Source organism: Nyctereutes procyonoides, unplaced genomic scaffold, assembly GCF_905146905.1.
Source record: "Nyctereutes procyonoides isolate TBG_1078 unplaced genomic scaffold, NYPRO_anot_genome, whole genome shotgun sequence".
Taxonomy (NCBI): Eukaryota; Metazoa; Chordata; class Mammalia; order Carnivora; family Canidae; genus Nyctereutes; species Nyctereutes procyonoides.
The window spans coordinates 81519946-81531963 of record NW_026575146.1 but is presented as its reverse complement, the minus strand read 5'-3'; the positions used below and the strand labels follow the sequence as shown (position 1 = coordinate 81531963).

At 38.4% G+C, this 12018-nt stretch overlaps 1 protein-coding gene and 1 pseudogene across 1 annotated transcript in view; one reads left to right on the top strand and one right to left on the bottom strand.

Annotated features, from left to right (window-relative positions):
* Positions 1–12018, top strand: part of LOC129500331 (zinc finger protein 569-like) — a 151966-nt gene that overhangs the window by 94948 nt on the left and 45000 nt on the right.
* On the bottom strand, positions 5807–7568 carry LOC129499753 (small ubiquitin-related modifier 2-like; annotated as a pseudogene).

The window sequence follows — 12018 nt, the reverse complement described above, 5'->3', positions numbered from 1 at the left end:
GGTGCATTATACTTCCACCCAGTCCCGCCTTCCCTAGAGCGTTTTTTTTTTTTTTTTTTTTTTTTGCTTGGGGAGTGAGTTACCTTGAAGAGCCGAGAGGAGGAGTCAGCGTAGAGAGTCACCCTTTGCATACGGTTCTTGTATTTCTGATTTGGTGATTGTGGCTGTGAATGTGTGCCCCCTTCCTAAAATAGCTCTTCTGCTGGGTATCTGCAAAGTTCCTTTATCCTGTCCTTTCAGATACAAATGTCACATCTCCAAAAAGGCCTTCTATCACACCTCTCTGACCGCCTTCATCTGATCTATACTCCCTTGGAACAACAGTGTTTATATTTTAAGTTTTTTTTTCTTAAAGATTTTATTTGCTTATTCATAGAGACACACACAGAGAGAGAGAGAGAGGCAGAGAGAGAAGGAGGCTCCACGCAGGGAGCCAGACGTGGGACTCGATCCCAGGTCTCCAGGACCACACCCCAGGCTGCAGGCGGCGCCAAACCGCTGCGCCACCAGGTCTGCTCTTAAGTTTTTATTTATTGTCTCCCCACAAGTTCTGTCCCGACTGTAATTTTGTGAGTTGGTGCATGATTCTGTCATTGTTTCTCTGTAAAACTATGGGTGTTAGGGTGGGCATGCTGGTTTTCTTTGACCATGTGTAAGAATGTTATTGTGTGACATTTGTGATGTTACCTGTGAAAATGTGTTATAATAGAAAAGACACTGGTAAGAGTGGAGTAGGAGTGTAATAGGATAGTGTGTGTGACAGATTCTGAGAACTAATCTAATGCATGTGGATGGCTTGTGATATCTGATTAGAAAGAACCTACTGTGTGCCAGATGCTCTTCAGGGTGCTGGGATATACACAGACAAAATAAACTTTTAAAAATCGCAAATAGAATACTACTGAGCAGAAAGGAAACCTCTAGAGGCTAAATATATGTATAATTGAATAACAAATAGAAGTCTGGACCTACACAAGGGAATAAAGAGCATCAGACATGGTAACAACAGGGTAAATATGTAAGACCTTTTTATTAAGTAAATCTCACTAAAGGATAAATTACTGTTTATTTTTTTAATTTATTTATTTATTTATGATAGTCACACACACACACAGAGAGAGAGAGAGGGAGAGAGGCAGAGACATAGGCAGAGGGAGAAGCAGGCTCCATGCACCGGGAGCCCGAAGTGGGATTCGATCCTGGGTCTCCAGGATCGCTCCCTGGGCCAAAGGCGGAGCTAAACTGCTGCGCCACCCAGGGATCCCTAAATTACTGTTTAAACAAAACAATGTAGCTTTGGATATATATGCAAATCTTATGACAACAATAGCACAAAGGCCAGGAGAAGTAAATGGAAATAAACTACAGTAAGTTTCCTACATTCTTTTTTTTTTTTTTTAAGATTTATTCACTTGACAGAGAGAGCATATGCAGGAGCAGGAGGGAAGAGCAGAGGGAGAAGGATAAGCAGACTTCCGCTGAGTGTGGAGCCCAATGTGCGTCTTGAACTCAGCTGAGTGAAATCAAGAGTGAGATGCTTAACCAGCTGAGCCATTCCAGGTGCCCCTAAGGCTCCTACATTCTATGTGAAGTAATATAATATCACTTGAATAAACACTATAATAAGTGAAAGATGTACACTCGAAGCCCTATAGCAACCACTAACCTAACAAAATAAAAAGTTATAGCTAATAATCCAACAAGGGAGATACAATGGAATCAAATTACATAAATTATGCAATCCAAAATAAGTCAGAAAAAGAAGGGAAAAAAAACAGATGGGAAACAAATTGCAAGATGGGAGAATCTGATTATACCAATAATCAGATTAAATATAATTTATCTGAACATTCAATTAAGAGAAACAGCATTTCAGATGGCATAAAGCATGACTCAACTATATGGTGCCTACGAGAAATTAAATATAACTCTATCAATATGTTAAAAGTACAAGGATGGAAAAAGATAATCATGCTAATGCTGTGTAGAGAAAGCCAGAATGACCTTGGATTTGGCAATGGATTCTTAGATATGACACCAAAAGCACAAGCAACCAAGAAAAAAAATAGATATATTGGACTTCATCAAAACTAAAAACATTATCAGGAAAGGACATTATCAAGAATGTGAAAAGACAGCCTACAGAATGGGTATAAATATTTGTAAAGCATGTGTTTGACAAGCATTTAATATCAGAAAAATAACTCCTAAAGCTTAACAAGACAACCCAATTAAAAGATGAGCAAAATACTTGAATATATATTTCTCTAAAGAAGACAAAAATGACCAATAAACATATACAAAGATGCTTAATATTATTAGCAGTTAAGGAAATGCAAATAAAACTATGAAATACCACTTTATACACCTACTAGGATTGGTATCAAAATAACAAATGTTGATGAGGACATGTAGAACTTGAAATCTTTGTACAATGATGGTGAGAATATAAAATGGTGCAGATGCTATGGAAAACAGTTTCGTAATTCTTCAAAAGTTTAACATAGATTTACCACATGACCCAGCAATTCTACTCCCAAAGTAATTGAAAGCAAGGACTTGAACAGATACTTGTATTCCAGTGTTCAGTATAGCATTATAAATAAAATGTGGTATGTACATAGAATAAAATGCTATTCAGCCATAAAAAGGAATAAAGTTCTGATAATATGCTACTACATGGATAAACCTCGAAAAAATTAGCAAACTAAAATAAGTCGTATACACAGAGAACAAATATTGTATTCTGCTTATATGAAATATTTGGATTAGGCAAATTCATAGAGAAAGAAAATAGAGGTTACCAGGGGCTTTGGAAAGAAATTGAGAGTTGATTGCCCAGCATGCTTAGTGATTACAGTTTCCATTTTGGGTGACAAAAACTTTGAAAATAGATAATGTTGGTGATTGTGTAATACTCCAAATGCACTTAATGCCATTGAATTATAGACTTAAAAATTGTTAAAATGGCAAGTTTTGTTACACATTTTATAGTAACATAAAATTTAAATAATGTAATACACCAAAAATTGAATTGTACACTTTAAATAGGTGAATTGTAGGACATGTGAGTTATAGCTCAATAAAGCTGTCAAAAAAAAGAAAACTGGACTAACTGTATTAATGTCTACAAAGTAGATTTCAGAACAAAACAAAAATAATTTCTAATAATAATATGGTCAGTTCATCAGGGGGAAATAACAATCAAAAATGTTTATTCACCTAACAATAGTTTCAAAATACATGAAACAACTGATTAAACTGGAAGAAAGAAAAATCCACAATGTCAGATATTCCACAATGTCAGATATTCCAATACCACTGTCAGTAATTGATAGAGCAAGTAGACAGAAAATAAGCTAAAACATAAAATTTGAAAAACACTGTCATTTGAGCTAATTGATATTTACAGAGCACTACAACCAACAGCAGCAAAAAAAAAAAAAAAGTTTCAAGTGCACATGGAGCATCTACAAAGACAGAACATATTCTGGACCAAAAAACAAGCCTCTTTCCACAATGAAACTGAATTAGAAATCAAAAACTGAGAAATACATGGATAATTCTCTGATATTTGGAAACATATACATTTCTAAATAACTCATGGATTAAAGAAGAAATTAGAAAGTAGTTTAGCCTGAAAGTGAAAAAATATAAAAATTATGGGATGCCACTGAAGCAGTATTCAGAAGGAAATTTATAGAACCAAATACTGTATTAGCAGAGAAATTAATCTCAATGACTTCATTTTCTATTTTAACATACTAGAAAAAGAAGAACAAATTAAACACAATGTAGGTAAAAGGAAATAATAAAGATCAGAGCAGAAATCAATGAGATAGAAAACTGAAAAAAAATAAATCAATAGAACTAAAAGATAATTCTTTGAGTAATAAATGTGATAAAACTAGCCAGACTAATCAGGAAAGAAGGAAATAGCAAGCTACCCATACCAGGAATGAGAGAGGTGACATCACTACAGATTCTACAACTATTAAAAGGACAGCGCAGTATATAATAGCAACTTTATTTTTTTAAGATTTTATTTATTTATTTGACAGAGAGAGAGCACTAGAAGGGGGAGCAGCAGTGGGAGAGAGAGAAGCAGGCTCCCCACTGAGCAGGGAGTCAGATGATGTGTGGCCTAGGACCCTGGGATCGTGTGACCTAAGTAGAAGACAGACACTTAATGGAATTAGCCACCCAGGTGCCCCTCATAGCAACTTTAATCCAATAAACAATTTAGATGAAATAGAAACATTATTAAAGAAAGTAGTTAACCTGAATAGCCTTCTATCTATTTAAATAAATTGTATTTGTAATTAAAAACCTTCCTAAAAAAAAAAAAAAGAAAGAAAAAGAAATACCAGTCCCAGGTAGCTTCACTGAAAAATTCTATTACACATTTCTATTTCATTTTAATTTCTAGTAAACATTTAAAATTCTCTTAAGCATTCAAGGAAAAAATGATAATTCTATGTATACTCCTTCAGGATACTAAAAAAGAGGGAAAATCTTCCCACTCTAGGAGTTATCTAGTCAAAATATTACCCCCAAAAAACTACAGACCAACATTCCTCATAAACTTGTTAATAAAACTTTAGCAAACTGAATCCAACGATTTGTTAGAATGATAATGCACAATGGCCAGGTGGTGTCTATCCCAGGAATCTAAGATTGTTTTAAGATTTGAAGCCCAGGGCAGCCTGGGTGGCCCAGCTGTGTGGTGCTGCCTTTGGTCCAGGGCATGATCCTGGAGACCCAGGATCGAGTCCCATGTCGGGCTCCCTGCATGGAGCCTGCTTCTCCCTCTGCCTGTGTCTCTGCCTCTCTCTCTCTCTCTGTATCTCTCATGAATAAATAAATAAAATCTTAAAAAAAAAGATTTGATGCCCAGTGTAATTCAGCATATTAATGAACTAAAAGAAAAAAATCAATATTATCATCTCAATAGATGCAGAAAAAGCATTTGACAAAAATCAGCATCCATTCTCGAATAAATACACTTATGAGAATATGAAGTAACCTTTCAAAATGAAGGCCATCTAGCAAAAACCTTTCAGCTACCATTTCACCTAACAAAACAATTGAATACTTTCCCTCTAAGATCAGATACAATGTTGTATTAAAAGTTTTTGCCAGTGAAATCGTGAAAAGAAAATAAACAGCATACATATTTGACAAGGTAATGAGTCTAATTCCATTTTTTGATGTTTGACTGCTCATAGCTCTAAAAAAAAAAAACCTACCAATTTAAACAAGACACTTGATATGGGAGAAAACTATCTAGGATTCATTTCTTTTAGAGTAATTTACCCTAACTTAAAGACAGATTGCCTTACATGTAACAGCTATGTATAAAGAAGTTGTAAAATTGTTGGTTTAACAATGATAAATGAAAAACAATAAAATTATCCAAACACAGTACACAAGGATTTTTGTTTTTGTTAAACAGAGCAAAATAACTTAGAGAATATAAAGATAAAAGCTGAATGAGTATACCACTAATGGAAAGAGGGTTTCACAGAACCAATATTTTTCCCCATTCCAACTCCATTTGATGTTAATGAAAACATACCACCAGTCATTTAGGTTTTTTTTTTTTTTTAAAGCAGTATGCTCATGCACATACACCAGTTACTTTATGTACGGTAAAAGAATGGGGAAGAGGAAAAGGAAAGACTAGAGAAAACCATACTGTGATAGTTAAGATGTGGTGGGGTGGAACCAAATTGCATTTTTCTAATTGAGAAGGTCTTCTTTGTCTGGAGGAGCAGAGTTCTGGAGTAATGTAGCAGATCCCTTTTTAGTAGGTACCTCCTGTCTGTGGCTTGAACACATCAACTGTATCTTAATCCCCCATTTTCAGCTGTACAGATGAGTCTGTTTCATTGGCTTCCTGTCAAATCAGAATCTAATTCACCTCATTAACAAATTCTATTGTTCACAACAGGCTTTTGTTAGATTACTAAGTATTGTATGCCCTCTTAATCTCAAATCTGCACCACAGGACCATCCTGTTCTGCCACCTCCAAATGAATAGGATCATTGTTCTCAGTCTTGACTCCTTCCGTGGGCTGTTTGCCAGCTGCGGTGAGGTCTGGAGCCTCCTCAGCTGCTGCTTCACCAGGTGTGCACCACAAGAGCACACAAGCAGCACCAGGAGTGGTGGAACCTTCTGGCTTTTTTTTTTTTTTTTAAGATTTTATTTATTCATGAGAGAGAGAGAAAGAGAAAGAGAAGCAGGCTCCATGCAGGGAGCCCAACGTGGGACTCAATCCTGGGTCTCCAGGACCACACCCTGGGTTAAAGGCGGTGCTAAACCACTGAGCCACCCGGGCTGCCTCCTCCTGGCTTTTAAGCCTCACTCCTCCTCTTTTCTCTTGTGCCCCACAAGCTCAGGTGTTCCCTCCTGTGACACTTGCAGATTTAAACCACACAAGCCTCCACCATAAAATCTTCCTGCCAATTTCCTTTCCTTGCTTTTCCAAACCAATTACAGACTTTCCTGGGAAGCCTGCCTTGCTTTTCTAGGAAGCTTCATTATGTGAGTGATAAAACTTTTCATACCCTCTTGGTGTATGTGTGTGTGTGCCATCATCAATCTCAACATCCCAACCATAATTTTGTGGGTGGTACCTGCAGATTGGAAAAGAAATGGGTATCACTATTCTTAGCAGCTAGGAATAGGTACCAATGTCTTTTTTCACAAGTGACATGATCATCTCTGTAGGAAATCCAATGGAACGTCCAAAATTCTAGTAGACACACTAAGTGGCTTTAGCAAAGTGACAGACTACAAGATCAATGTACAAAAATCAACTGTATTTCTATAACTGGCAAGGAACAACTGAAAATTGAAATTTTTATAATGTACTTTAAAACAGCATCAAAAACTGAAATACTTAGGGGTAAATCTAACAAAAGATTTCATTACCTTTCTGTCAAAAACTACAAAATATTACTGAGAAAAAAGAAGAACTAAATAAATGGGTATATATTGTGTTCATGGGTTACAAGATTCACCATTCTGAGATGTCAGTTCTTCCCAAATTCATCTGTATTTTCTTTTTTTTTTTTCATCAGTATTTTCAACACAATCTCAATCAAAATTCCAGATAGGTTTCTTTTTTTTCATTTCTGTTTTTGGTATAAATTGACAAATTCCCTCTAAAACCTTTCCTAGGTGTTTACCTAAAAGAAATGAAAATTTATGTTCACATACAAAACTATACATGAATGTATACAGCAGCTTAGTTATAATGGCCAAAACTTGGAAACATCTCATGTCCTTCAATGAGTGACTGACTAAACATAGTACATCCACATGGAATACTATTCAGCAATAAAAAGTAATGAATTACTTACACATGTAATAACATATATGAATCTCCAGGGAACTAAGCTACATGAAAAACCAATGCCTAACTTACATATTTTATCATTCCGTTTATCAAATATTCTTGAAAGGTAAAATTATGGAGATGGGAGAACAGATTAGGGTTACCTGGCCTTAAAGAAGGGGCTGTGAGTAAAAAGGAAGTGGGTGTGGCTACAAAAGGACACATTATCTTTGTGATGACTGAAATATTCTAAATCATGACTGTATGAATGTCAATATCCAGGTTGTGATATTATATACAGTTTTGGAAGATGTTACCATTGGGAGAAACTGGGTAAAGGGCACACAGGATCTCTTGAATTATTTCTTACAACTGCATGCATATCTAGAATTATATCAAATTAAAAAAAAGCTAGGCCAAAAAAAATTCTAAAGTGGCAGACCAAAACCCAACTACATTAAATATAAGTTTACTAAATATGTCAAAATAAAGAGTAAGATTGTCATTATTTATATTTAAAATAATGCTGTTTAATAACAGACACACTTTAAAAATAAAACAGGTTAAAAACAAACAGGTGGAAAGAGATAAACCATGCACTAACCAAAAGAAGGATGGTGAAACTACAGTAATAATATCAGAATAGACTAAGACAAGAAAGCAATTATAAATATAGAGTAAATTCCATAATAGCTTCTTGGATTAATCCAACAGAAAGTTATCACAACTTAAGATATATGTATCATCCAATAGGATAACTTCAAAATATGTAAAACAAACTTCACAGAAAATACAAGGAGAAATAGACAAATTTACAAGTATAAAAAAATCAGGAAGCTGTACATAGAACAACCAACTCTGTTCTTTTACCATCTCTTAACAAAATGATAAACAAAAGTAATTCTTACAGTAGACAGAAAAAAATTACTATTGGTAGAGACAAAAGACAAACAAAACTTATTTGGAGGAGGGATGCCTGGGTGGCTCAAGTGGTTGAGCGTCTGCCTTTGGCTCAGGGCTCATCCAGGGGTCCTGGGATTGAGTCCAGCAGTTGGCTCCCCACACAGAGCCTGCTTCTCCCTCTGCCTGTCTCTGCCGGCCTCTCTGTGTGTCTCAAGAATGAATGAATGAATGAATCTTTTAAAAAATTTATTTGGAGGATATGTTCTTTCTTATGTAGTGTTTGGGAATCCCTTGTCCTTTCCCAAACATAGATTCACACTACTCTGAAATAGTGCCCATTATCATCTAGTGAAAAATAGACTCTCTTCTACTGCATCCTAATCGTAACCTAGTCATGTGGCCTTCACATAGTTTCATGGTAAGGTTATGAGTCAGAAGCCTCTCTGACACCTTCAAAAACCACAAGTTCCTGATATTTAGCATGCTGTAGTCTGCAGCATTTAAAAAAAAATATTTTATTTATTTATTCATGAGAGACAGAGAGAGAGAGAGAGAGAGAGAGAGAGAGGCAGAGACACAGGCGGAGGGAGAAGCAGGCTCCACGCAGGGAGCCCAACGCAGGACTCGATCCCAGGTGTTGAGGATCAGGCCCTGCGTCGAAGGCGGCGCTAAACCGCTGAGCCACCAGGGGTGCCCTAGTTTGCAGCATTTTGTTCTTTGTCAACATACCATAGCAGAAAAGCATTGGGCTAGTGTTTTCACAGACATTTTCTCCATTTTTGTCTCTACTGCAAAATTATGGCAGAGAATTCAACTGTCATTGTTGATTGTTTAATTCTTCTGAAGTCAGAGCCAAACCCACATGAAATGCTGGAAAAAAAAGAATGAGATCTTTAGGGCAGAAGTGACATAGTCTGGTTTGCTAGATTTTTAGGTTTTTGCTCCTGGTTATTTCTCTATTTTCTCCCGTACACTTTTCACTCCCAATGTCGTGGCTGCTTAGGATTCCAGACATGACCTTGCATTTGACGGCTCAACTGTCTTTGCCCTCTTTTACAATACTCTTCTATATTACGAGTATCACCTCTGTCCATATGACACACACCCACTGTGAAGTAACACAGATTTAAAAAGCATGGGTTTTTCTGTCATATGGATTCATAAACCTCCCAAATTCCTCCCATTTCATGTCTTGGTGACTGTGGTTTATTGGCGTCACCTTTACGTTTCAGTATTGTAACAGGGGCCACTCAGAAAATCAGAAACACACAAAGAATTAACACAAGCACACTGTCTCTGAAAAAAACTTGCAGGGTCGGAATCAAAGGGTCACATAGAACATACAACGTGACCCTAGTCTCACACAAGGGGTCGCGAACTCGCACGACCCCCAAAGTCCCTGGACCTCAAAGTCTCCCGACTCCATAGACACCCTACCCCAAGTTCCACGGCCGGTATCTCCCACACACGGTCACACAACGCCACTCCTCTTTTCTGACTGCCGCCAGGAGCCTGAGGCTCAAGCTAGCCGGGCCGGTCCTGCCGCCCCCGGACCCCTGATTTTTTCCCCCACTTTCACCCTGAAATCCGGGTGGGCCTCGGACCAGACGGAACTAAACCGACTCAGCAGTGCTTCCTTCACGGATCATGTACCATAACCCCGGGAGACCCAACCAACCCACACCGAGGAAGATTCTTTTTGCAGAAAAATAGACTCGGCCGTGAAGGCCTCTGGGAAATGTAGTCTGTAGCCGAAAAGTTGCGAACCTTTTCAGATTCTTCTCAACACCAAGTTGTACTCCTGGTTTCCGTGGGGAGTGCCGGGCTCACCTGAAGCAGCTCCAGCAGAACGCAGCTGAACCTCCTCGGCAGCCCTGGGAGCCCTTGCACGCAGCGGCGGACGATTCCCGCTACTCGCCCGCAGGAAAGCCGACCCGCCCCCGCCAGCCGCGGGGGCCTCTGGGAAGTGTTGTCCGGCGTCTAACGGACCGAGGCTCGTGCTGCCCTCAGCCGCTGCCGGCGCTGACCTTAGAGGTTCCTCAGACTCGGCCCGCACCCGCTGCGCCACTTGGGCGGCGTTGAGGTGTGGAACTGGGCCTGTGTCCGCGGGCTCGCGGGTGAGTCTTCGGGAGGCCGCGAGCTCTGAGTCTGGGACCCTTTGTGCTGCTTGGGAGTAGGGGCCTGCGGACCCGGTGCCTGTGTTGTTGGGGGAGGATGCCCGCAGGGCTGTGTCGGTGCCGGAGCTTCCCTGAGGCCGGGGGAGCGGCGCGTGGAGGACTGTGCGTGTGGCGCGATGGGACGTGTGCCGGACGTGTGTCTGTGACTGAGTGTGGCCGTGAGGACGTGTGTGCAAGCCGATTGTGTGGATGTGCTTTTCCTTTTATGTCTCGGGAGGAACGTGGATGCGAACGTGCGTGGTGTGGGATCGCGAGTGAATGAGAAACTCCGTGGATAGAAGGTAGAGCACGGTTGTGTGTGTGTAGATTTGTGCGACTGTTTGTACGAGGGCTTCGTTTCTTTGCTTTGTGGTGATTGGAAATAGGTTTTAATGAGAGATACAATAGCCCCAATACTTTAGTATTTATTTATTTATCTTGAATTTTATTTTTGTGTAATTGGCCACGTTGTTTTGTGTGCATACTAACTTCATGCTCCTTGCCCCTCCCGACTACCCACCCCAAATCGCAAAATACGGAGAAGCTCAAAGAAAACAAAAATCGTTCATAATTTTGCCAGCAACTATCAAAATTTACTTCCCATCTTTTCACCTTCCTGTGAATACATACGCATGCACTCATATATGAATACATAGGTACATGATGGCTTGGAAATTGGTACCAAAAATACAGTTCTGTCACCTACCTTTGTCATATAACAATACACAACATTTTTCTATTTAAACAATTGTAGATTTATATCATCATTTTAAAGTTTTTCATGCTATATACATTTTCATATATTTACCCCTGTTGATGGGTAATTTGTTTTTTCCAACTTCTTGCCATTATAAGCAGTGTGTTTATCAGCAACTAGGTGTCGTGTTATAGGACACTTTCCTAATTTTGCGGGGGGGTGGGGCAAGCTCCTAAAGGTGGAATGGTTAGGTCAAAATGTGTGCTTATTAAAGACTCCCTAAGTTTATCCAATTATTCTCCTGTAAGGTTCCAATAATTTACAGTATTATCGGCATAGTATAAGGTTGCCTGTTTTCATACACCCTTGATAACAGTGGTTATCTACTATTTGTAATCTTTGTAACTTCATAGATGTAAAATTTCTTTAATTTGCAGTTGTTTGGTAACTACTGGTCATGCATTTAAAAAATATATTTTGTGTGTGAACTATGTATTTTCTAAAATATTTTTCTAAAGCGGGATTCCATTTTCACATTTATTTTCTAGATTCTTCAGGTATTCATTTATCAACACATCACTTGTTGAATGCTGTCTGTGTGATAGGAACAACTCTAGATGTTTCAGATATAGTGTTGAAAACAGGAGAAACTGCTGTCATGGTACTTATATTGTCGTGGATGAGATAATAAATGAGGTGAGTGAGTGAGATATAACATATATTCAGTAGTGAAAATGTTAAGAGAAAAAATAAAACAGAAGGACATGTAGAATTAGAGAAGGGAATTAGAATTTTAGATACGGTAGCCAGAGAAGGCATCCTGAAAAGATAATAATAAAGATTTGGAGGAGGTAAAGGAGCTATTTATGCATATAATTGAGGAAAAGTTATTCCAGGCAGTGTGAACAACAGTTACAAA